Genomic DNA, 27,435 nt, shown 5'->3' with positions numbered 1-27,435 from the left:
CACCTTATTTTTGTGTGGTGACGGTACAGAGTGCTTGGCTTGGAATGAGGAAGATGTGACTTGAAATACTGCCTCAGACACGTATTGTCACTGGGCAAGTAATAACCCCTATTTGCCTCAGTTTCCTCATCTATGATATGGGGATAATAACATCTACCTGCAGTGAGGAAAGAAAGAAGGAAACAAGCACAGGAGAATCAGTTGAAGCATTGTGGGATGGCTAGCCTGGAGAAGAGAAGACTCAGGGGCATGTGATAAATATCACCAAATATTTGAATGGTTGTCCTCAGAAAAAAGGCTCAACTTTTTCTGCTTATGTCAGAAAAAGAGTGGGTAGAAGTTCCAAAGAAGAAAAAATAAGGGTCACTATGAAGTTTGGAGATTACGACATGGCCTATGCTGACAGACATCAAGTGAAGAAAAATTGGTGTTCCAGAATCCAGACACAGATAATTCCCATACTACAATATATCTAATAGTTAAGGTTAATATCTACTGCCATTATGTTGCAAGGAGCATTAAGAAAAGCTGTGCAATGCCATCAAGAAAACTGAAAGCCATTAGAAAAACAGTAGGTGAATATTATTAAATACCAATAGAATTCTAAAATTTTAGAGCTGAAAGGGACATAGGTGGTCATCTGGTTCTACTTAGAAGGAATCCTTTCTTATAATATCCCTGACAGGTAAGTTATCTAGCCTCTGCTGAAATATCCCTCTTTTATAAGGCAGTTTCTTACATCGGATACCCGTGATTATTAAAAAGTTAATCTTTAAATACAACCAACACTTGACTCCTTTTAGAACAAGACAGACATGTATAATTCCTCTTTCCATGACCAGCCTTCAAAAATTGAGACAGTTATCATGCTCCATGCCATCTCACCTTTAACTCTAAAGTCTTTTCTTCTCCAGGCTAAATGCTCTTAATTGCCCTATTTGGCAAACCACTCAGCTTTCACACTTTCCTGTCCTGGTTAGCCCTGCAGTTTGTCAACAATACACTTAAAATGTAGTGCTGAGAACTAGCCACGATTCTCCAGATATGGTTTGACCATCGGTATGCCATATTCCTAAGTAACACAGCTGAAGTATGTATTACTTTTTTTTTTTAGGAGCAGCTGTGCCACACTGTTAGCTCATACTGATCTCATGAACTAGCAGCTTGGTGTGGTGCAATTTGGAGTCATAAGACCTGGGTCTGAATCCTAGCTCTCAGACTTAGTAGCTATGTGTGACCTTCGGTGAATTATAATCTCTCTGCACCCATTTCCTAATCTGTAAAATTATGAAGATTGGGTTAGATGATCTTCTAAGGTTTCTTCCAGTTTTCTATTTTATAATCTTAAAATCTTAGATCTGGACCTTTACTGTGACTCTCCCACGATTAACTGTCATTTCTCAAAGAAACTGTTCTAATATTTTCCTTCTCTTTCTCAACATGCCTATCTCCCTAGCCTCCACACTTCAGGCAGGTAAACTATCTTCTCTAAATCACAGAGAATACAGAGTTGATTCAACTAAATTTAGAACTCTCCTTTTCTAATTTCTTCAATGTCAACTCTCCTTCTTCCTTCTCCTACCCCACCATCCTCTGACCAGAACTCTAGAGCCCTTGCCCTAGAGGAGCTGTAGAATTCCTACCCTGGGGCCAGACTGTAGAGATTGGGGAAGCCACAATAAATCTAGGTAGCCCCAGACCAGATCCATGTTCTTTCACTCAGGTTAATCTTTGACCTCCCCCCAGTGTTCCCACATCTCATACCTATTCCACCTCTCATTAGGGGGAGGGGGGAGGAGGCACAAAAGATCAAATCAACACTACCACAGCTTCTATAAAAGGCTCTGGGTCAACTAACTACTAGTTTCACTCAAAATCCTAGCAATTTCCCAGACCAAAGCATTTTTTTCTGGCCATTACTCCCCAGATACGTGAATTTTTTCACTTATTAGAATGTAAATTCCTTTTGTATCTCCAAGGATACAAAGTATTTTTTTAAAATTCATTTGCTCTCAGGACTTCAGTTCCCCACTGGTAAAATTAATTTGGTAGAATTAGATGGTCCCTTCCAGCCGCTTTTATCTATTACTCACCACTAAAGCTAACAGTTAATCTAAACTACACTCTTCTTCCCTTAGGTCTCTTCCAGGGGCCAGGCATAACCTCCCTTAATACTAGCTACTTCCCATCTGCCTATGAACATGCTCTGGCCACAAGGCCACAATTTGTAAAATGCCTTCTTCTGCCTCTTTGAACTTATCCAATTGTCCCATTTCTCCCTTTCACTGTCCAACTTCTAGAAAAAAATATCAACACCAGATGTCTCTTTCTTCAGTACCTACTTAGCAGATCACAGACCTTATTGGAAGGATTGCAGAGCTCATCTAAGTTTAATCTACTCAATTAAAAAAAAAAAAGGAAACTAAGGCCTCCCCAAAGAGAAATAACTTCTCCACAATCCCATGCAAAAGGCTTACCCTAGCAACACTAAAGTGCTGTAAATCAGTGACCTCCTAACTGCCAAATACAATGAATGCCATCTTCCCATTGTACTCCTCTTACTAGATACTCTCCAGTGTCAAACAAGAAAAGTTCTCCTCTCCAAAGACCTCAGCACCATTAACTAGTTTGATATCGGAAACCAGTATGGTTTTATTCTCATATTTCCTCTCTCTCCCCTATCATCTCCAATGCCTACTGGACATCACCTGGTTCAATCTGGACCCGAAACTCATTAAGTTCCCTTTTTAATCTTCCTTCTGCCTTAGATTCAGGCCTATCAATTCCACCTCTGTGGTAAAACTGACAAGAGTGCTGGAGTTCAAATACAGCCTCAGATACTTCCTGTGTGGGCAAGTGACTTATATATTAATCTTTCTTATCATTGGTTCAAGTTACTCCTCTGCTATATATACACTATCCTAACAAACTGGAGTATTCTCTGTTCTCAAACATAAACTAGGCTCTCAAGACTTGAGCCTTTATTCTCAGTCTCCAATATCTAGGATGTCCTCTCTCTTCATTTTCATGATTTTTCAGAGTCCATTTCAAATGCTACCTTCTCCAAGAAGTTATTTCTATGAATGGTAATGATTTTTCTCAACTCCCACAGAGCATTTTGTCTGGTAACTTTAACACACTTGGATGACACTGTGTATTTACAGACCTTAAAATCTGAGAGAAAATGTCTAAACTTTTTATCTCACCTACTGCTTAGCAGTTCTCTGCACAAAATGGGTTCTTAGTAATGTTACAAATGCTTTTAAACACCTGAACTGAGGACTTTTGAGTTCTGTTAAATCATACCTTACCGGCTTTGGCCTCAATTCCAGCCTGAGGTAACTTTGAATGTCAGGTATTTACCACCCTCTCCACCTTATTTTATCCATAAATCTGATAAACATTATCTTGGATAAAAAGGACAAAGCTAAAGGATTTGTCCTGTAGTATACTATGTAAGACTTCCAACCAGGCTGACATAAATCCTTTGGAACAATACTCTTCAGACAGAGTTGTTTATCTATCTACAAAGTCACCTTAATTATATTATCATTCAATCCACACCTATTCATCTTCTGTACAAGGAGATCATGGGTCTTTATCCAGAGCTTGGCTGAGATTAAGATATACAACCCTCTACTATATTCCCCGATTTAATAGCCTAGTAGCAACATGAAAAAAGGAAATGACATTAGTTTAGCAATGACTTCTCAGTGAACTCATGTTTACTTCCAGTTATCCTTTATTCCTTTTAAGTACTTAGAACACATCTCATTTTTGTCTTTAATTTCCAAACTAATCTTTTGGCACCTTTTGGGGGGGGGGGATGGGTGGTGAGTACTTCCAATGATCTTTTAGCTCCCAAACCTAATGGCCTTTTCTCAATCCCAATCTTTCTTGATCTCTCTGCAGTCTTTCACACTGTTAATCATCCTTTTCTCCTGGGTTTTTCCAACACTACTGACTTCTGATTTTCCTCCTACTCTTTAACTGTTCCCTCTGAGTCATAACTACTAATACCAACAGGGCTCTAGTCTGGACCCTCTTTTCTTCTGTATTTTGCTCGACAATTTCATCAGATTGTATGGTTTCAATTAACATCTCTCCGAAGATGACTTTCAGATCTACATGTCCAGCCCTAACCTCTCCCCTGATCTCCTGCCTTGCATTTCCAGCTGCCTTCATGTCCCTCAGATTTCTTAAAACTCAGCATGCTTAAAACAGAACTCATTATCAGTCCCCCTGAACTCTCCCCTTTGCAACTTTCTGATTATTGTGGAGGACACAACTATCCTACCAGTCACCCAGGTTTGCAATCTCAGTGTCATCTTCAATGGTTTTTACCCTAGTGGGCTGTCACACTTTGTCATTGTTACTTCCACATTTCTTAAATATATTCCATTTTCTCCACTCACACAGCTGTCACCATGGTGTAAGCCATCATTTCAGGCCTGGACTCTTGCAAGGTCCTGTTGATTGTTCTTGTGCATTAAGTTTCTCCCCACTCCACTTCATCCTCCACAAGTGAAAGTAATCTTACTCAGACTAAGGGATTCCTATTATCTTCAGGATCAAATATAAAATCCTGCTTTGGGTTTAAAAACCCTTCACAACCTACTGCCTTCCCACATTTCCTCATACTTTCCTCTGTCTTTCGTGTACTCTACATTGGCACCCGCTGGCCTTGCTGTTCCTCCGATGTCATTCTTTCTCCAATTCAGGCCTTTCCACTGGCTGTCCTCTAGAGGCTTCCTTCAAGACTCAGCTCAAACCCTACTTTTTGCATGATTACTTTCCTGTCTCTTACTGATCATCACCTCAAGCACATTCCCTTTGCGATTTACTTCCATTTACATTGTATGTCACATGTATATATTTGCATATTGTATCCCCCATTGTGCTTTTGTATCCACCATTCTTGGCATAGTGCCAGGCATATGCTAATCATTTAATAAATGTTTGTTGACTAATATATTGTACCTCAAAGATGTCTAACAATGGCTCCATAGTCCTGTCTCTAAATTCTTTCAGGATTCTACGATACGATTTCTCTGGGACCTCAGGACTCAAATTAATTAAGCAGCCAAGGGATTTCTAACGATTTTCATTCCTATCTTAGGCTTCAATTATCTTAATAAAACTTTGTCTTCAAATCTCATTTAAAAATTTTTTTCTCCTTGGTGATACACAACAGGAATGGATTTATTCTGCATATTACGTGACTTTGAGCATTATATCATTTTACCCAATTAGCAGGTCTATGCCTTCCTTGTTTTTTTGACACCATTTAAAAAAAAATACAAACCCCTTTTGATTTACCTTTTTTCTTCAAGAAGTAGCAAGCTTTGAATTTTAGTCTTCCTCAAACTCCTGTATTCTTCCTTCATCATGCTTCTCATTTGATTTTTGGTATATGGTAGATTTTTAAAAAAGATATTACTAGCATAATTAATTGAGATTTTATAGTCAGTTTCCTTTTTTCAGACTCCCCAAGTCCTTTCTGAGCAACCCGAATGTATACATTTGGCATTCTATATTTTAAGTATCTATACAGCTCCTCAGGTTTTTAGGAAGAAACAAAGGACTTAAGAAATTGGAAGGGACCTATGAGAGATCATAATGTAGTCCACCTCTTTCCTTTTACAGATGAGGAAATTGAAATGCAGAGGGCCTAAATAAATGTCCAAGGTCATACAAGTAGTAAGCAGGAAACTGAAATTTAAACCCAGGTGCTCTAACTCAAAATCCAGTATTCTTTCAACTTTCCCACAAGGTCTCCTCCCTATAGCTCAGTGTTCAAGATATAGAAGTGTAAGGTTAGATTATTAAAGAAAACAGAACCTTTTAGTTTGTAGTTGTGTAAAGACATGTAATCCATATATTATGTCAAGTTTTAGTTTCTAACTTTTCCTTTTCACTCTTTGAAGGTGAATGAGCAACAAAACCAACTAATTTCAAATAGGATTTTGGTAAATGGTACCTGACAATTTCAGACAATCAAAAGACAGCTATCATCTCTCATCTTTTCTTCTGTCTAAACATTCTGAGCTCCCTGAAGGAGCCATTTCTCATATCACATGATTTTCAGGCACCTTGTTACCCTGGTTACTCTACAGTCTCCTCTTAAATTTGGTACCAACATTCCTCTTAAAATATGGCATCTAAAATGGTACCAACACTCCAGCTACAGTCACATTTTTACGATGCTCTTCCTCTAAATACAAACTACACTCAAAAACCATTAACATTTAATGCCAACAGACCAAATCTCATTCTCAGCAAACTGTCAACAATATAATGTCATTTAAATGAGACTGAAGGGAGGGCCATTAGAAGTGGTTGTTCACATAGCAATATGGTCTAGGTAAATTGAAGAGGAAGGCTGCCCAGAGAAATAGTCCTTAGCAGCTATAAGGGACCTAGATTGGGGGAAAGGAGGCACTATAACAGCAGAAACAGCAGCTGACAGGCCAAAACTATCATAAAATCACTTCAAAGCCCAGAAAGACACTTTCACCAAAATTTAAAAGGCAAAAACTGATATTACTACATGTCAAGACAAAAAGTAACCTATAGAACAAATGACTACTGAGCAAGGCAAACATCAATCTCCACAGCACTAACACATCAGATTTGGTTACATCTGCAAGTTCCTTTGCCTCAAATCCAAGGTGTCGAATTACATCCTTTAAATCAATACCCCTATCCCTGTGCTTCTAAACAAGCAGACCTTCCAAACAAGCTCAGGTATCCAAGTACCCACAGAGAGATAAACCTATGTCCATACAAAATGGCCCCTTTCTAGATCCCCCATGTTCTTTAAAGAAGGTGAATTAGCAGCAATAATAGTGAGATGGAGATTCTGCTCCTGAGAGGCTGATGCATCAAACATAGCTATGGCCAAAAACTGCTGGGGGGTGGGAAGAGATGCACAGAGAATTCAGTACATTGAGAGCTACAAACAAAGTAACACAGTTATCAAAGCAAACAAGTTTGAGAAGAATTCTGGAAGGAGACATAGTAATAATAATTATTTTATAGATGACCAGATAAAGCTTGTGTCATTTTAGGAAGACAATGTTGAGTAGTTTATTTAGCACTGTATAATTTTCAAAATTAGCACTGAAATTTATTTTTGGAAGATTAAGTGCTCTTTATGAACTTACCTCGCAGTGATAATCAAATATTGCACTTTCAGTAGTATTTGCTGATTCTTCTTTTTCAGCACACGTTTCAAAGGATGAAAATTTCTAGTATTTTTTTTTTAAAAAAGAGAGAGAGCGAGAGGAAATGATCTACCAAGCTAATCGAGATCCGACTGCTGCTGCAGCAGGCAATCAATCTCACAGTACAGCACTGAAGAAAACAAAGACTACTAGCAGCGTTGGGAAGTGCTCTTGTGAAGCTGTTGAGTAGGCACAAACTTCTTGTTTCAGATCAAGTGTTGTGTCTTCAGCTTAAGTTTACTCTTCTTTGGTCTTGTTGGTTGTTACAAACGAGGCGTGTTCCTTGCCTGATCTGAACTTGAAGCAGCAGTTTCAGGTGGTAAAGTCTGTTCTGTTACACTTCATACTGGGGAAAAAAAGAAATAAAGGCACTCAGTATAATTTCATAATGGAATCAGGAACAGCAAAAAGGGACAGAGCTCACATCTACGCCAGACTGAGGCAACTCGGAAATAAATTCTTGATATTACTTGGATGTTTCTCAAATGTTAATAAACAATTCCCTTTGATAATACAAACAATATCTAATGTCACCTCTAGGATCCTGAAATCAGGGCTTGAACTTATTTTTGGTACAAGCCAGTACTCTCCAGCATGTCTCTAACACCATGCTAGATGGAATTGAGAATACAACAGTGTAGCAATCTCAAGTCATCAGAACTTCCAAACTTAGTGAAATAACACTTGCACACATAGGTAAGCAACAGTGTAAAGCACAGAGGATACAAAAAGAAGCAAAAGAGCCCCTGCCCTCAAGGATCTTACAATCTAATAGGGGAGACAACACAAAAACAAATATACGCAATGGAAGTTATATACAGGATAAAGAGCAAACAATTCACGGAGGGATAGAATTAAAAAGCGTTGAGGAAGGCTTCCAATAAAAGATAGGCATTTAGTTGGGACTTAAAGGAAGTTAGAGAGGTCAACAGGTGGAGCAGAGGAGGGAGTGTTCCAGGCACGGGACAGAAAACCAAGAGAGAATGGCCATGGTTAGAGTGTCTTGTTCATTTAACAGTCAGGAGGCCAGTGCTACTGCAATGAAAAGTATGTGCCCAAGAATAAGGTATGCCAGGGGGACTCATTTTTCTGAGTTCAAATCTATCCTCAGATATTTACTAGCTGAGTGACTGTGGGCAAGTCACTTAAAAACCTGGTTTATCTGTTCTGTCATCTGTAAAAGGAGCTGGAGAAGGAAATGACAAACCACTCCATTATCTTTGCCAAAGAAATCCCAAATGGAGTCCTTGAACGGGAAACTAGTTTGGTCAGTTAATAAAAATTCATTAAGTGTTTATCACATGACAAGTACTGTGTTGAGTGGTGAGTATATAAAAGCAAAAACATGGTTCCTGCCTTGAGAAACCTACATTCTAATGGGGGAGTCAATTGACGAAAAGTATTAAACTTCAAGATACATCAACAGTTTAAATAAAAGGTAATCTCAGAAGGATCTGGTTGAACTTGGGCGGAGTTTTGAGGGATTCCAAGGAAGCCAGGAGATGGAGGTGAGGACAGAAAGCATCCAGCGTGGGAGACAGCCAGTGAAAATGCAGAGTTGACAGATGGAGCGTTGTGTGTTAAAAACAGCAAGGCTAGTGTTGCAACAAACAGACACAAAGTGAGTACTGCGGCTTAGTATATGATAAACCCAAAGATCCCAACTACTGGATTAGTAACTTATTCTTCGAGAAAAATTTCTGGGAAAACTGCAAAACAGTCTGGCAGACACTAGGTTTAGACTAGTATCTCACATTCTACACAAAAATAAACTCCAAATAGATACATGACTGTAAGGGTAACATCATAAATAGATTAAAGAAACAAAGAAGAAATTATCTTGAAGAACTATGGATAGTGGGAAAATTTCAAGAAGGAAACAAGTACTTCTTAAATGCTTAACAGGTGCCAGGCACTGTTAAAATATGATCAAGGGATAGAAAGAATCACAAAAGATAAAATGGGCAATTGTGATTACATAAAATTTAAGGATTTTTTTTTTTTTTGCACAAACAAACCCAATGTAGCTAAATTAGAAAGGCAGGTAACTGAACTGGTTCTTGTGGCCTTGGTATTGTTTTTAATAGACTCCTTTTAATTTTTTCTTCTTGTCTGCCTCTTTTATTAGGGTGAAGGCCCCAAAATAGTTTTCCTTTTTTAACAATCTGTGGAGCCTAAGCCAGGAGATTTTTTAGGGTGATTAACCCAGGACAATTCCCAAGGGTGATGCTCCACCTCCCAAAAAGCCTGCACTCACTCCAGGTGGTTTTACTTAGCAGTGAAGTAGCTGAAGAAATTTTACTCCCCAAACTTAAGGATAGATGAGTAGGAATAGGTACTGAACTGAAAATTGATTCTTTCTCACTTGTGTACAAAGAAAAGGAATGGAGCATGGAAAAAGATTGCAGTTGGTAAGTAAATGGGTCCTAGCCCAAAATTATAGGTTGCCCAGGAACAGAAAGCATAAGAAAGTACTGTCCAGAAATGGGGGGTCGGCACTGAATCCTGCTGACTCCCCATTATGAAAGCTGTTTAAAAGCATGCGAAAAAGGAAAAAAAAAATGCCTGGCACAGACAGGATTTCGAAACTGAGGTTGATAATTGTGTGGGGGGGGGGGGGGCAGCGCAGATAATTATGAGACTTTTGATTACTATTAATTGCACGTTTAAAAAAAACCTAGACTCTAGAAGAAGAACAAAAATATAAAAATAAAAATGAAAGATGACAGCACTCTTAAGGAACCGTTTTTGCAGGGAATAATCCGAGGGGGGCTTCCAGAGCTGACAAGGTTTTTAAAAATTTACCTTGGAGAACTTTGAAGGGGAACACTTTTGTTACCCATCAAACAAAACTGTGGTGAGACAACACAGAAGGGGAGCTGAAAAGGGTGAAGGCTGAAGTAGCAGCAAAACAGTTCTCCCAGCTTCGGGAAACATTAAACAGGGACTCTCACTGACTCGGACTAGACTTTCAGTACGGGAAAAGGAAAAAAAAATTCAGTCTTTCTTTCTCTTAACCTTTACAATCCTGACTAGGTTAGAGACTAGAAATAAAAAAAGAAAAGGAAGGAAATCTTTTCTGGGTTTGCAGAAATTTATAGCATTATAAACTGGAGACTAAAATTTGTAACTGAAATGTAGTATTTTTGCTAAAAATTTCTAAATTATGGTAATTACTAAAGTATCTTAGTGGGTTTTGGAGGTTTGCAGATTAAGGGTGAGTGGCAACAACGTCTCTCCCCCATTCCATGGCAGTTATAGAGTAACTGCTGCATGAGAAAATCTGTACAAGGGAGATTCAGTGGAATGTTAGACTAGAAAATAATTGTGAAATAAGATGATGGACTTAAGGCAGTGAAGATAAGGAAAGGTGAATAACCAGTAATGTAAAATGAAATGTTTGTTTCAAAGTTGGTAGGGAAAATTTTTGAGAGAAGGTTTAAGGCTAGGAGAAGGATGGGTAAAAAAAAAGCTAAAGAAAAAGTAGTTTTCCTTTGCACTGATCATGTGAGTGGAAGGTTACAAGACATGAAGGGTTTGGAGTTTAGAAAGGGATTTGAGAAGGGCTTTAATCCACTGAAATAAGGATGAAAAACTTTTAGAGAAATGTCTGTTAGCTATTTAGGAGGGGCATTAGAATGTGAACCTGAACAACTCCAGCCTCTGCTCCCCTCCCCCTTCTGAAGAGGCAGCTAGATGGCACAGTGGATAAGAGTGCAGAACCTAGAGTCAGAAAGACTCAACTTAATCTGGCCTCACACACACCTACTGGCTGTTTGACCCTGGGCAAGTCACTTAACCCCTTTTTCCAGCTCCTAATCTGTAAAACGGGATGGAGAAGGAAATGGCAAACCACTATCTTCGCCAAGAAAACCCCAACTGGGGTCACTAAAAAATCAGACAAGACTAAAAAGGACAGAATAAAAAAACAACAAAGAATGTTTTCTTCACATCCAGGTACCCACCTCCTTCTCTTTATCTTATCTTATAAGGCACTTAGAAGCTTAATAAATGCTAATTAACTGACTGAGGAAGAAGACTGGGTTTAAGGTAAAGTTATGCTAAAGGCTTTTGTAAAAATTTAAGCAACCTTCCCCTTTCTTTTTTAATAAGTAGGAATTCCAATCTAAGGGCCAGCCCAGGATTAAGGGGTAGGGAAAGGTGTACCCTGGGGTCCACCCTCGGATAAGTATCAGGGTGGACAAAGGAATTGATTTGGCTCCTTAGGTGATTTAAAGGAACAAAAAAATTTATGAAAAGGTTAAAGGGCTACCTTGAATATGAGAAAAGAGCTAATAGATAAGAATGGGCTCAAAAATTTAAAAATGCTAGTAACGAAGGGCCCTTGGGAAAATCAAGATTTTAGATGTTGCCATTAGTGATTATAAATCCAGATTTATTTTGATGGACTTTATTCTGAAACTAAATGATAACATGGTCTCTAAATTTAAAGTGAGATATGTTCTATTAGGGTAACTGTGGTAAATTAGAACTTAATGCAAAATACATTTGCTGTTTGGCATCAACACAATATGCCAGAAAGTTCATGCATCAGGAAAACTCAAGTTAAAATCCAGTCTTAGAAATTTACTAGCTGTGTGATCCATCTGCCTTAATTTTCCTCATTTGAAAAATGGAATCATGACAGCACCAACCTCATATGATTGTAAAGGGTTTAGTAAAGTGCCTGGCACATGGCAAGCACTATATAGTACTAAATATGAGTACTCTATATTGGTCTTTAATGTAATCAATATAGAATGTCAAAAGTGATAAAAATGAATGAATTTCTATGTAAGATAATGTGGAAATGCATTTTATTCACTTGAATTGATATTATCTGACTGCTAAATTTGCTTCATGTTTTAAATAAATGATAGCTTTAAAGTGGATAATAACAATAAGTTACTATTGGGAGAAAAGTTATCCTTACCTGTGAGGTTCCTTGGGACTTTCTACTTGGGCAAGATCCTAAGAACTTAACAGCCTTGCTGACCATGTATTGTAAAGTCCTAAAGTACTGAAGTATGGAGTACTCCTAGCCAGAGGGGAAATTTTACAAGTTTGCTTATACTGAAGAGTGAGCTGGCTGTCACTTAAGAAAAGTGTAAAAATTTATCTGTTAATAAATGGTAGACTGAAGTTACATCTTTGAACCAATTTAGTAACAACAGAATTTAGATTCAAAGATTTGTTTTTGCCTTAGGTGTAAATAGGCTATACAGATATCTGTTAGTCTGGGGACCTACTCTAGCCAGCAATTTCTAGGGATTTTGAGCCAACTATCATGTGTTCACTATATGTGTGAAACTCCTGAATGTGATCATGTTTACTTTATAAATAAAGAATAAATAAAATGTCTTTTTGTTTGCTCATTGTTAACTGTTAGGGAAACACAAGAAAACGAATAATATCCTAGCCCTAACCTGTGATTAATGAAATTTTGCTCTTTGAGATAAAAATCTCTCAGGACTATAATTTGATATTCTGAGTTTTGATTTTAGGTATGATTAGCTGGACTGTCATTAAGTATCAGTTATGATTAGCTGGAATATCCACCATTCAAGGGAATGCCAAGTACTGCCAAAAAGAAGTGTGGTCTGAGAAATGTTTAGTTCCCCTCCCCCACCCTCAGGACCAATGACATTGTGAGGTGAAGATCAAGTGAACTGAATTTTAGTGAGCCAGAGTTGCACCAAGTCCAGCTTCACAAAGTCATCAGCCTCACTCTCTCTTCCCTCAAAGGCAAGAAGTCAAGTCAAAGTCAAGATAACTGGCATGACGTGTATGCAGTGGTGTCTTCATTGTCTAATCAAGCTCTAAGGGCCCCACGGTGCCTGCTTCAGCTGCCTTCGTGGTGGCCATGGGAACAAACTGTTCTCATCTGCCCATTCTGCAGTCTTCAGATGCTTCATCCTCTAAATGACCAACAGGCTTGGAGCCTATCTCTTATTCTCAATCTGAGATAGCCCATCTGCTGAGACAGTTTAACTGTGGTGCGGCCACTGTGGATGAGCAGCACTGAAAAGGGCTCAGAGCAAGCCCTGTACTCCTTCCTATGTAGACAAGTTTTGTGTATGGGGTATTCAGGAAGGACCTGCACCACTGGTTGGTCAAGAGAAGAAGAGATAAAAATAGGTGCCTTACCATTTGAACATCCAAAGTCCATGGGCTACAGATATGTTGGGGAGTGTGAAACTTTTCATGTGCTAAACTATCTGTGGGTTTTTTCTTGTGTGTCCTCATGAGGATTGTGTGCTTTTATGTTTATAATGCCTCCTTTGGTGGAAAGAACTGATCCCCAAGCCAACTCCCACATTTACAGGCAACTGAGACTGGGATGTGGCAGTTGAGGATAGAGGACTAATACAGGTCTAATTGTGGTGCTGCACCATGTGTATGGTTAGCATCACTGGGGGGAAGGGGTGGGGGAAGAATTATTGAAATTTGTGCTGACTCAGTGACTCCATTGCTTCTACTCTTGTTGGCTAGGTACTTGTTGATCAGCTATTTGGGTGAGGAGGCAATTTGGGGCCCGTACCTGATGGGAGATGATTTTTTTTTCCTTTTTTTCTAATTAAAGTGGCCATCCCCTGACCCTCTAACTAAAGAGGCCTATTCACCGAATGGGTGTTACCTCACTCTAAGTGAGTACATGGAAAGGCCTTAGCCTAAAAGAGCCAGGGTTTCCCACTGCACCCTGGGTCATCTCCAGTCTTCCTAATGAATGTGTGGTCACTGGATCCAGATGGCTCAGGAGGAGAAAATGAGGCCGGTCACCTTGCATAAGCCTCCCTCACTCAAAAATTAAAGTCAACTGCAAATCATGTCATCACTCCCCTGATGCTATGGTCCTCTTTGAAAAAGAAGGACCAACACAACCTATCAGAACTGCCTTACTCTTATGAGCAGTTCTGATTTGAATCCAGGGACTAGGTCCCTACTGGCCAGACAGCCAAGGCACTTCTGCCTTCATGTTTTTTAATAAACTCCTTTTAGTTTTTAATAATAGAAAAGCAGGTAACTAGGGAATAAATATTTGCATTAAGTTTCTGATAAAGGCAAAGGTAGTTTCTCAAGGGAAGAAATCCAGGCTATCAATAGCCATAAGAAAAGTCTTCCAAATCACTAATAATTAGAAAAATGCAAATTAAAGCAACTGACAAAAACAAAAGGAAAAGGGCAATTGCTATAGGGGAAGTGTCAGTGGAGCTGTCAACTGGTCCAGCCTTTCTGGAAAGTATACTCCTGCCTCAGTGATACCACTCATTATGAAGTCCATACCACCAAAACATCAAAGAAAGGGGAAAAGGACCCATATTATAGCAACTCTCTTGCAATGGCAAAGAACTGGAAGCTAAGGGGGTAGCTGGCAAATGCAGAATGGCTGAACAAATTATGCTATCTGAATGTGATGGTATACTCCTGAGCTATAAGAAGTCACTAAGTGGCTGGTTTCAGAGAAACTTGAAAAGACTTGTATGAACTGATACTGAATGAAGGAATTAAACCAGGAGAGCAAGTTATACAACAATAACAACATAAAGACAAACAACTTTGAAACCCTTAAGAATGACCAACCAGGATTCCAGGACATGCTACCCACCCACCTCCTTCCTGACAGGGAGGTGACACACTCAGGATGCACACTGAGATTCATTTTTTTGAACAGCAAATGCAGGAATTTGTTTTGCTTAACTACACACATTTGTTACAAGTCTTTTTCTTTTTCCCCCAGTGAGAGAAGGGGGTCAAGAGGGGCAGGAGAAAAGGATTTTTAGTACAAAACAATTATAAGGTCAATTATGATCATACAGTACAGACAACACATCAATGAGTCTAAAGTGTAAGAAGACTGGAAAGTTAGAAAGGGACCAGCTTGTGAAGGGCTTTAGAAGCCAAAAGACAGGATTTTATATTTGACCTTGGAGAGAAGAAGCCGCCACTGGAGTTTATGGGGGAAAGAGGCTTGGTTGACATGGTTAGAACTGCATTAATCCATCAACCTAAGTATGAGAATAGTGCCTGTTTTCCAATGGAAAAAAAGCTAGTGCCTATTAGTGAAGAAAATACTCCTATACTACGTGCCTATACAAATTAATTATTTCTTAAAATGGAGTAAAAAGTCTATCATAAAAGAGCTACTTCATAACAAGTTGACAGTAATGTAAAAGGAAGTAACTCTTTAAGACTTCAGAATTCTGATCAAAACAGTGACAAACCATGACTTCAAAAGAGGAAGGTGATTAAAGCAGTTCTCAAATTTTTTGCTTCTTAGAAACCCTTTATAGTTAATGATTCAGACTCCTTCATTAAAGAGCTTTTGTTAATGTGGGTTATCTCTATTGCTATTTGCCATATTAGAAATTAGAACAACTTAGTATTATGCAAATAGTTCTGATGTAGTAGACCCCTGGGGGACATTTTAGGAACCATTGATAAGAGGTTCAGAATGAGACATACATTTTCAGATATAGCAAAATCTTTTTGTTTTGTTTGATGGGGGAGGGATAGGAATTTGTGAGGAATCAAAAGTGACTCAAAGAAAAGAAAATAGCTTCAACAAAACATTCTTATAAAAAGAACAGAAGGGAGTTCAGAAAGGAACACAAACAGGCTAAGTTTGCTACTCCCCAGTTATGTGTAAGATACATTTTTAAAGACTGGCATCAAAGGCAGATGACGAAGTTTTGAGTCTGGGTAACTGAGAAAATGGTACTGCCAATTAACTGAATGGCAATTTGAGGAAGCTGAGAGAAGAGAGTTTGGAGTTAGACTAGATAGGGCTCTGAAGGGAGGCAGTGTAGCGCAGCTAAAATGCTAGACTCAGCCAGTACACTTTGACTTTGATTCCCTGATTTGCCACTTACTAGCTGTGAAATGTGAGGCAAATTATTTTGCTTCTAAGCCTCATTTCCTCACCTGTAAAATAAGGATAATACACTAACCACCTCACTTTGTAAAGAGCTGTGTAAATACAATTATTTCTTCTTCCCCTGGACTATATCCTTCCTTTCCCTCTCATACTGTCTAAACCATCCTTTATACTATTACCCACCATAAAGTTTTCATATTACACAGATAAGGTCATTATTTTCCTGCTAAAATATCTGAACAAGATAAATTTCTGAGAAAAATAATTCCTTTGCCCTAGCATTCACTCCCTTTCGTAATCTGGCACCATCTTTCCTATGTAACCAAATGAAATAATATTTGTAAAGTGCTACATAAACTTTAAGGCACTATATATACACAGGTTTGTGTATATGTTAGGTAGTATAATCCATGTCTTCACGGTGGCCAAATTAGGTCCTTCTCTGCTTTTTCAGTTTTCCCACTTTCTCCCAATTCTAAGCCTTTGTTCACAACATTCCTTTTATCTGGGATATCTGGCTTCCTACTTAGTACAATGACTTCCTACCCCTTATTTAAAGCCCAATTGAAATGTCACCTCTTCTTTGAAGCTATCCTGGTGTCTGTAAGGACTGCCCCTCCTCACAGAGCACTCTATTTTCTAACCGCCTTGTGTATTATTGCTTATCACATGAGTGGCTTACCCTTCAATACCTGTAAATTTCATGATAGGGAGTTTTCTAAATTTTGTACCTTCTTCAGCATCTAGGCCCCTGCCATATATTCGTATCCTTACTTTACCTTCAGTTCTTTACAATCCCTGCTAGTCCAACCAGTTTTATTCAGGGGGTGGCTTCTCTCCCCCTGAAATATACCATGTCACATTCCAATATAGCTCATGCTGTTTTTACCTGTTTCCTTTCTTGGCCCTGTTCCAAAACTGAAGGGAAAAAGGAATTCCCTTGTAATAAATGCATATAGTCAGGGAAAGCAAAGTCTCAATTTGGTTGTGCCTGAAAATGTATGTCCTATTATGTATCATAGTTAAGCATCAGTCTTTTGGAATTGTGGTTAGTCAGAGTAATTAAGTTTTTCAGAGATGTTTTCCTTTAGTGTTATTGTAAAAATTGTTTTCCTAGTTTGGCTCACTTTACTCTGAATCAGTTCATACAAGTCTTCTCAAGTTTCTATGAAATTGTTCCCTTCGGTATTTTCTTTCCATTTTCTTTCTTCTTTTTGGCATGTGTTTTTTTTCCTACTGGTATTCCTTCAAGAGGACAGATTTTGACCTTTAAGGCCATCTAGTCCAACCCCCTCATCATATAAAAGAAACAGATCCAGAGTTTAAGTGACTTGGCCAAAGTCATATAGCAAACAAATGGCAGAACTCATTTGACCCCAGGATCTGTTGACTCCAGATAATAATGACAGCAACAATAACAACTTTTATCTAGTACCCATCATGTGCCAGGCACTAGGCTAAGCACTTTACAAATATCTCCTTTGATCTTCACAACAACCCCATGAGTGAGATGCAGCTATTATCTCATTTTAAAGATGAGGAAAAGGAGGCAGAGGTAAGTGACTTGTCCAAGACCACACATTAAAGTGTCTCAGGCTAAATTTGAATTCAGGTCTTCCTGACTCCAGGCCCAGGGGTCCATCTTACTGTCCCATCTCACTGCCTTAAATCCACTGTTCTTTTCACTATATGCCCATATGTTCAAAATCATCAAGATCCTATCCACACAGAGCTCCTCCCCTCCTCTGAATTACCAATACTCATTTTCTGTATTACTCATTTTGGTACTAAATTATATGATGCTATGCACTGTTAATTAACCATTTCATGTTTATACCTTGTCTCTCCAGTCAGATGCCAAGCTCCTGAAAAGCAAGGCTCCTACTTTTTTTCCATCCTGTTAAACTTCACACTGTACAATGTAGTTCTATATACTTGGCAAGTATTTGTATTCTTTTAAAATAAAACCAGGGAACACAAAAACTTACTATTTGTGTGTATGGTTACTTTTTATAGGTAAGGAAGTTCCTGTCCTTAGGTTCTTGAATTCAAAAGGATTCACAGACAGTAGCTTACTCTCTGAAGCTCACTCAAGTTTTAAAATAACCTATTATATTCCACAGCTTGCTATATTTAAATGATATATTGGCAAAAAAGACAATATGGTACAACATTTAATACACAACTGTAAAGTTTGAACAGTTTGCCTACCATATTTTTATGTTTGCTATTAACCTTTTCACTAATAATACCAAATAAACTCAATATCTTTTAATATAACATTTTGATATTAACAGAACACCTTAACTTTCTTTAGGAATCATAGGCACTCAAAACTGCTGTGTGCTAAGAGACGAAAGCCCATTTAACAGAAAAGTATTTGACGAAATCTCTCATGAAATCTTTGTGGACAAGACGGAAGTATGTGGGCTACATAAAAAGTGTCCAGGAATCTATTCTGTTCAACTTGGGGGGCGGGAGAGGGAAGCAGTGCAGGGAGATGAGGGGCAATCAAGGTTAAGTGACTTGCCCAGGGTCACAACTATTAAGCTTCTGAAGGCAGACTTGAACTTAGGTCCTCCACTGTGCCATTTAGCTGCCCTGAACATTTTTATTATTTACTTCAACAAAAGCACATTTTTCATGTTTGAAGATAACATGCTAGAATTGGCACGAACCTTAGAGGTATTTAGTCTAACTTTGCAGATAAGGAAACTGAGGCCCAGGGACAGGGAAATGTCACCCTCAGAGACGAAAGCAAGCCAAAAATCCAGCCTAGGATTTTCTAAGTCCAGTGCTATTTCCAATACATCCTTATGGTGTACTGGCAGAGGTAGGATCCAAAAAGTTCAACAGATTAGAATGGGGGATAGGACTGGACGACGAATGGAATGACATTTAATATGAATCAATACAAAGACCCATACTGGAACAAAAATCAGTTGCACAAGTCCTAGCATGTCAAGAGTTGACAAGAAAATGACCTGAAGACTTAAATGACTGGAAACTCAAAGAGTCAACAGTTTGATATGGTAGGCAAAGAAGTGAACATGAGGGGCAGCTAGGTGGCACAGTGAATAGAGCACTAGCCCTGAAGTCAGGAGGATTCAAGTTCAAATTTGACCTCAGACACGAGACACACTAGCTGTGTGACTTTGGGCAAGTCACTTAACCCCAACTGCCCTGCCTTCCCCCCTCCAAAAAAAAAAAAAAAAAGAAATGAACTATGATCTTAGTCTACGTGTACTGGCTGAAGGAGCTAGGGGTGTTCAGCCTGGAAAAGACTCAGACCTGTCTTCAAGGATATAGAGGAAAAACTTCTTAGCAAACAGCACTGGACAGAAGTAGAACATGCTCCCTTAAGATTACAGGAGCACAGAATTGGAGATTGAAGGAATCTTCGAGGTCATCTAGATTAACATTGTAATTTTAGAGAACAGGAGCTGAGGTCTGGGTAAGTTAAGTGACTTGCCTAAAATCACATGAGTAATAAGGATCTGAAACCAAGTCCACTCATTTCAACTGCAGCACTCTCTCCCAGTAACACATTGTACCTCTGGGAGGTGCTAAATTTCTTATCACTAGAGGTCTTGCTTGTTAGCAATGTTGTAAAAGGGGTGAGGGAACGGTAATCCTGGTTTAGTATGGGTTAGTCTGGTGATTTGTTTGACTGTAAAGCTGAATCATGCAAAAGCTAAAGCCAAGACTATAAAATAGAAAATAACGATCAAAAGCCTATTAAAACCTTGAATAACTTGAGCCGGATTAACCCAATTTGGGGTGGTGTTATTTGAAAATTTCACACTTGTTACTGACTATCCAAATAGAAGGGCCCTAAAACCCAAAGGCAAGATTAATACAAAACCAGTCCTGAGCATTAGTGAAACTTGTTTTGTCTCATTCATTGAAATTCACTAAAACAACGTCTACATCTTACCAAGGGAATGGTTTTAATGTTTTATAGCACCTTTACATAAGAATTCTTTGGCATTTTGTCTTCACTGGATATATGTTTATGCCAATACAATAATATCAGCCTTCATGTGCCACACAGATATTTCATTTCTGGTAGATTGTTTTTAAAAACTGGTTTGGGGCTTCAACACTGACTCTTTGAACACAAACCCACACAAAGAACATTGTGAAACAAATAAAGACTATGTACCTGAGAAGGGTTGTTAGTAATAGTATAAAGATTCTTTTCATATACTAGCCATCAGCCCGTTTTCCTCCTCAATTAAAAAATGCTACTCTGGAAAATATTACCTCTAAAATTTTTCTCACTATTATCACTTTTTAAAGAAGTTACAGGTTAAATTACTTGAATCAAAGCAAGATATATTAGAATCTTATTTTCTCTTAAAAAGATGACTAATTTTACTTTCTTATTAAGCTTAACCTCAGTTAATTTAACCTTGTGGAAACTATTCTGAGCATTTTGTACAGCAACCACTTAGGGAGAATTAATGAACCGGTCCACAATCCTCTCTGGCCTTTCACAGAAGGCAGTCCCTCCCCTCCTCCAACTGATGGGGGGGGGGGGGGGGGCGGCGGCCGGGGCGGGGGGGGGGGGGGGGGGAGATCAAGGAGAAAGACTCAAATGAGTAATAGGAATAGTTTTATCCAGTTTAGAAAATTTAGCCAAATGTGAAGCCAACAGTCCACTTAAATGAAGAGTTGTTACCATGAAACATATCACCCGGGCTATCAGAACAACCGCCTCTCACAGTGTTCTGACAAAGGAGGTTCACAAAAGAAAAGGGACATCTTGTAGAGAGTAAGGTGATAACACCACTGATGTTTTCATTTACTTGAAAAGGTTTTCCATTCCCCACTCCAAATTTGAGAGACCACCAGTCTGATACCCTCTATAAACACTAAATTAGTTGATTTTAGAAAGACTCCTTTCACCCCAATGAAAAAAATATTCCTTATAACTGGGGTGAAGAGGAGAGAATCCAAGAGTTAGATAAGGAGAAAAGCTGGGTAGTATAATCAATGAACACTGGGTTTGGAAATCATTAGAGCTTGAATCCAAATCCCAGATCTGCTACTAATTATAAATGATCTGAGTAGGTCACATAATAATGTGATTTTTCTACCATTTTAAGGTTTGCAATGCATTCAAATTAACTCATTTGATCCACACAAATGCGAACCAGATGCAACTGTTATTTCCATTTTGTTACTGATGAAGTTTTACCAGGTTAAGTGACTTGCCTAGGGTCACAGAGCTACTCAGTATCTGGGGCTGTCTGAACTCCAGTCTCCCTGACTCTTAAGTCCATGTCCACTGTGTCTAGGCACACAGGCTGCCTCTAGGCACCCTGATCTAGCTCCCTCCCCGCCCAAAATTGGATTAGATGGTCTCTTGGGCTGTTCTAATTCTTAATCTTATGAAACCTAGCATTCTAAAATCGACAAACCTGCAAACTCCTTGCTACATGAATCCAAGGAACTAAGATTTGTTGTTATAGATCCAAACCATCTTTTTGATATCAGGTGAAACATCTTTTGATTACTTGAGCTAATTTTCATGTAAAACATTAATTAAAAAAACTGGCTAATTATCTGAAGACATTTTAATAGGCAGAATGTAGAAATGACAAATAAAAATGTTAGTGTATATGAAAAGTTAAGTTATGCTCAACGTAACTTCTTGATAGGTCACAGCTGCTAAATGACATTAGCTAAAATTCACATATATCACTTGGCAAACTTCAAAGACATCTTATTTGAGCCCCACAACAACCCACTGATGTAGGTGCCATTATCCCCATTTTATAGGTGAGAAAACTGAGACTGAGGTGAAGCAACTTACCCCTGGGTAATACAGAGATGTTGTCAAAGGTGGGACATAAACCCAAGTCATTTTGAATTAACATGAATTAACTCCAATGTCAGCACTTATGCTTTACATTCCATATATAGATAGCCTCTGAAGGCAACAGCAGCTTCCTCAGGCACTAAGTTCACTAGCAGTCTTAGAAAGGCTCTCAATTCCCCAATGGAAAATATTACTCTTGAAATCGTAAAAAATTACGACAAATATTAGACAGTGAGAGGTAGCATGATGTAGTGGAAATATCAAGGTCAGGAGACCTGGGATTGTATCCTGTCCCAAACACTAGATGTGTGGCTCTGGGCAAGTCTATTTTATCAATCTGTTTACTCACCTATAAAATGTGAATTAATCATATCTGTACAAACCTGTCTCTCAGAGGATCTTTATGAGGTTCAAATATGCAGCTTTTAAATCTTAAAGATCCACAAACTTATCATGAAAAAAGTAAACTCCTGAAAAATGGAAGACCAATTTCTTATATGGGAATGAAAAAACTGGGTGGTTCTTGTACAAAGACTTTGAGACAGTGAAGAAGCAAGGATACAAATAACCAACAGGAGGTGTACTGACTGTATGCATAACTGATGTGAAGTTTGGAAAAAATTTCTGGTCACAGCTCAGATGTTTTTTAGCCACACGCCAACAGTAAATTCACCTCTGGGGATAAAGACCGATTATTTCCTAGGTAAAAAAGGATATGTCCCTCCAATTAAGATTAATCTATAAGATTCCACCTTAAATTAAGGCTCATTAAAAATATGTAGACCCCTGCAAACTTCTGAAAAATACTTCAGGAGAGGTGGGCAAGAATTAGGGGGATAAAGGTCAATTAAGCAGAAACAGGACAAAATTGAAATAGCAAGAAGTAAGAAATTGTTTATTGTATTTTGAACTGTATAACAAGACAAAGGGAAATTTCTTAAAAAAAAAAAAGGGCCTGAAGATAAAATGCTGTATCTCATTGGAGAATTTCCCACTTAAAAACTAGAAAATGCTAGAAAGCAAGACTATTAAAGCAAGTTCACTCGAACAATCACTTTTGTATATGATAATTTGAGGAGAGAAAACACTAAGGGGATAAGGAAAGCCATAAGAGATGGCAGGTGAGTTGGGCTCGTTAAAGACTCTCTTCAAAAGGATTCTCTTCTATGAATTTAGGTCCCTCAGATGTGGTGAACTTTGATTCAACTTTCATGTAAAGACAGAAAATAGGAGTGGATGATAAATTCTTGAAAATGTGCTTTTCAAAGTACTCTTAAACATACATATTCAAAAATTCATTTTGTAATCTATAATCCAAAGAGTTAATACAAAAGAATACATCCAAAAAGAATTTTTCTATTTCTGTTTAGTCACTCAAAATTATGGCCAGTTATGGCTTAAAAGGTTTTTTGGGGGGATGGGGAAAGTGAGATAAAACCAAGGTAATCTTTTCTTCTCTCTCGATAAAATGTGGCTGCACTTTTAAACTACACCTTTTAGAAGTCAAACTTAAGACATTTAAAAAAGAAAAAAAGAAAACATATCTCCTGGGTTGCAGTCGGATACTTTACTTTTCAACTCAGTTGCTATAAATATCCACCCCAATGCTAAGTATCCAGAGCAGCTGCATAACCAAATACTTAAGACTCAATCATCCATTTCTGTAATAAGGCTCAAAGAAAGCAAAATTAAAACAATGCTGAAATATAGGTTTTTTCTGATGTGGTGACATTTGAATCTTTGGTTAGCTCCCAAAGAACACAATTACTGTACTTTCTTCATTATTTTATCGAGAGTTTGTCTATAATACACCTTCTAGAGCTCTAATGAATACACACACAGCTGATGAACGATAGTACAGGCTGCCTTGGAGGGCATTATTTACAAGAAATGGGGCCAGCATTTAAATGAGACCATCTCTAAGCTGTTTATTCCCACCAATTTCCATTCAGAATAACTTGGTAAAATTTTAAGGCTCAATGAATCTATAAATAGCCATCAAGATCCCATGCCACAATTTCTTCCTTTGCATCCCCATTAAAGTGGGGACAAAGTCTTTTAGATACAAATTGCTACAAGGTAATTAGTTGCCAGGGATTTGTCGGGCTAAGTTTCCAGAGCTAAGATGTGGGGAATGGGAAGCGAATTAAGGGAACATCTTGGAGTACTTCCCAAGCCCTGATGTGTTTTGCTGGGCAGGGCCACCTCCAAGTTATGGCAAGGAGAGCTACAAAAAACCAGAAAACGAGGAATTAAACCGACTTCCTGGCAAGAGGACCACTCAGGAAGGGACACTCCAAACGCCGCTTGCCCCAGTGGAGCTCGAAGCTCCAGGAGACCTAGCTGCGGGAAGAATGACGAAGCTAGGCCACTCTTGCACAATATGGGCCGCGCTCTTGCACCACCACCGCCGCCAACCCTAAGCCCCAAGTGGGGAGAATGCAGAAGCGCCCCCCGCACAGGTGACAGGGCCGGGGGCCACGTGCCCAAGGAGTTCCGGTGAGCCGGTCTACGACCCCGGCCCGGCCTCTCAAGTGCTCCGGCAGAACGGCAGGCACGCCGCCTCAGCCGCTCCGGCTCACCGCAGGAGGGTGAGAGGTGATAGGGGCTCCCTAGCTCGGGCGGGGGCTCCGCCGCCACACAAAGGGAAGACACCACCGCCGCACTGCGCTCTGGGACTCGTAGTTTGGCCCCCGGGTGGGTACAATGCCGGGAACAGCGGAGCCGGATCCAGTCCAGTCTCGGGCCCCCAACTCAGCTGCCGCTGCCGCTCCCAGTCACACACAAAGGACCGCGCCGCTCCCCCCGCCCCCGCCCGCCGGGACTTGTAGTTCCAGTTCTTAGGGCAGGCCGCAGAGGGGGTGGCAGCTGGACTACAGTTCCCAGCAGCCTCTGCGTCCGAGCCCCGCACCCTCTGCCTCCATCTTGGCTGCGGTCGGAGCCTCCATCTTCGCCCCCCACCCCCACTTATGCCGCCCCCTCCCCCCGCCCGACCCCGGCTCCCCAGCCGCAGGTCCCCAGGCCGGTGCGTGGCCCAGGCGGTTAGGCCCCGAGCGGGTGGTAAAGCCCTAGACACCGGGCTCGGAGGAACGGGAGAGACCTTCCCCCTTACAGCTCTGGGGGTCCCCATTCTCGGTCCAATAGTCCCTCTCCTGGGTCGTAGTTTGGTCCCCTGTCCCTAGCCCGGTACCCTCCCGCTCCCAACGGGGTCCCGAGGTCATACTCACCCCAACAGCTCAGCGCCCCCTCTCCAGCGCCGCCATAAGCAGCACGGCCCGGTACGTAGGAATAAATCTCGCTCCTCTCGCGAGAGTAGCGAGCTACGAGCGCGTGCACGGGGAGGTGGAGAGCCTTCATGTTACGCTTGCGCAAAGAAACCAGGAGGTGCCGACCTGTCTCTGTTTGCCCGTAGTTAAGATGGCTGCGCAGGACCTCATTTCCCTACTCTTTACTTCCCTTGCCTTCCCTTCCCTTCCACGTGCTGCGGGCGGCCACCTCTTGTTTACTGAATCCGCAGGGAAGCTTCAGGGGGCTGTTCTGCTTCCCTTGTCATCGCCTGCTTCATGACGTGTAGCGCTGAGAGATTAGGAGTAAGGCCTTAGGCACGCCAGTTCCAAGGCGGACCCAGGAAGTCGGTATTGACAGCCTCCGGCTTCTGTGGCCGGCCGGGCGGCAGCAGCAGCCGCCACCGCCCGGGGTGGGCTAGGGCCCCTCTCCTCGCTGCCCATTTGTTGTCTTAGGGTTCCGTACCGTACTGTTCACCTGGTTTAACAATCAGGTACAGTGGTCGGGCAGGGAAGGGTTGGTTGGTGGCATTGGTGAGTGAGACCGGTCCCCACCAGCTGCTTGAGATGCATGGTTTGGCCAGGAAAAGCTAATTACAAAAAGCGTCCTGCCTGGATAAATAAAAGGAAAATGAATCGGCAGCTGCGAGTGCCATTGGCAGACTTGACAAAGCATCGCAAAACTGGAGGTAACCGCATACAGTAGAGAGGTAGGAGCGTTCCTGTCACTAAAGCAGACGTGGAAATCTAGGACTTTAAGAATGAAATGGAGGCCAAGTGTGTTTCATAGTTTGTTTTCAGAGTTTGGCAAGAGGTTCAACAGGTGTGATAAAGGGAGAAGCAGTGTGTGTGTGTGTGTGTGTGTGTGTGTGTGTGTGTGTTTAGCAGGTTGTAACTGAATCAGGAAATAGGGCTTATGTCTATAATTTCCTTTCCTGTCTCCCAAAATCACAAATTTGAAAAACCGCATAAACGGCAGAGCCCATCTTAACAAACTTTAATCAAGTTAGGCCGGTGCTAATGCCTATAGTAAATGTTTCACAGACAAATTTAAACTATAATTATTTAACGTTCAACAAGTCTGAGGAGAATTTATTCTTCTGTCTATACAATACGATTTCACAATTTAAAAATCAGAATTCAACTTGAGACACAACAGTGCCTTTTAGCTGGAAAACTTTAATCTTCAATTTAATTTTAATGACTATCCCTTTTGTGCAGCAGTGTTAGAAACGTTTTTAAAGCTCTGCTCTTTTAGCACAGTCGTTCAACAAGGCACTTTATTAGCTGGGCACTGGGGAATACGAGAATTCCTACTGAAGGACCTTACATTCTAAAGGGAGAAACAAGTAAATGTCAGTAAGTAGAGTGTCATTTGTATGTGCCAACTATGTGCCAGGCACGGTGCTAAGCACTGAGTATATAAAGAAAGGTGGCAAACAGTCTCTGCCTCCTCGAGGGCCTCACAGTCTAATGGGGCAGACCGTGAAAACAACTATGATAAATGGCAGATCATCAACAGAGGGAAGGCACTAGAATTAAGGGTATTTGGGAAAAGCTTCCCATAGACAGTGGGATTTTGGCTGGGACTTTAAGGAGGCCTGGGAAATCTGGAGGGCATAGATACAAAGAATTGCAGGTATGGGGGACAGCCAGAGAAAATGCCAGGTGTCTTCTACAAAGAATAGTAAGGAGGCCAGTGTCAGGTGTGTATACATATGCTTGTATACACACATACCTATACACACACATGACAGAATAAATGTCAGAGAATAAATACAAAGTAATTTGGGAGGGAGTGTGCTTGCAGCTTGGAGGAAGGACAAGAAAAGTTTCAGGCAGAAGGTGGTGCTTGAGCTGCATTTTGAAAAGAAGTTTTTTGTGATGCAGAGATGAGGAGGGAGTGCAGTACAGCCATAGGAAACAAGCCAATGCAAAGGCCTGGAGGCAGGAAATAGAATGATGTCAGTGAGGAAGAAGGAAAGCTAGTTTGTATCAGAGAGTGAGGGAGAGGCAGTAATGTACATCGTTGGAAAGATAGGCTATGAAAGGCTTTAAAAGCCAAAGTTTTTATTTTAGCCTAGAGAGCTAGGGAGCCTCTGAGGTTTCTTGAGTAGGGGAGGGAGATGAGGTTAAATCTCCACTAAAGAAAAAATTGCCCTGGTAGCAATGTGGAGGAACCCAAGGGAGAGACTCGGGCCAAGAAGACCAGTTAGGGGACAG

The 27,435-nt window shown here is 40.2% G+C and overlaps 1 protein-coding gene across 8 annotated transcripts in view; it reads right to left on the bottom strand.

Annotated features, from left to right (window-relative positions):
• CSDE1 (cold shock domain containing E1) overlaps positions 1-25,302 on the bottom strand; it is a 54,577-nt gene extending 29,275 nt beyond the window's left edge. For 5 of the 8 annotated variants that reach the window (XM_036766152.1, XM_036766153.1, XM_036766154.1 and 2 more), the window contains exons 1-2: positions 25,156-25,251; positions 7,167-7,572 (exon numbers count right to left, since the gene is read on the bottom strand). The gene's annotated coding sequence lies outside the window, so the exon portion shown is untranslated. Of the gene's footprint in view, positions 1-7,166; positions 7,573-25,155 lie in introns of all 8 variants that reach the window. The other 3 variants (XM_036766156.1, XM_036766157.1, XM_036766150.1) reach the window with 3 other exon arrangements.
• Positions 25,303-27,435: the final 2,133 nt, after the last annotated feature.

This window comes from Trichosurus vulpecula, chromosome 7, assembly GCF_011100635.1.
Source record: "Trichosurus vulpecula isolate mTriVul1 chromosome 7, mTriVul1.pri, whole genome shotgun sequence".
Classification (NCBI taxonomy): Eukaryota; Metazoa; Chordata; class Mammalia; order Diprotodontia; family Phalangeridae; genus Trichosurus; species Trichosurus vulpecula.
Note: the sequence above shows the minus strand (reverse complement) of the source record. Positions and strands in the feature narration are given on the sequence as shown.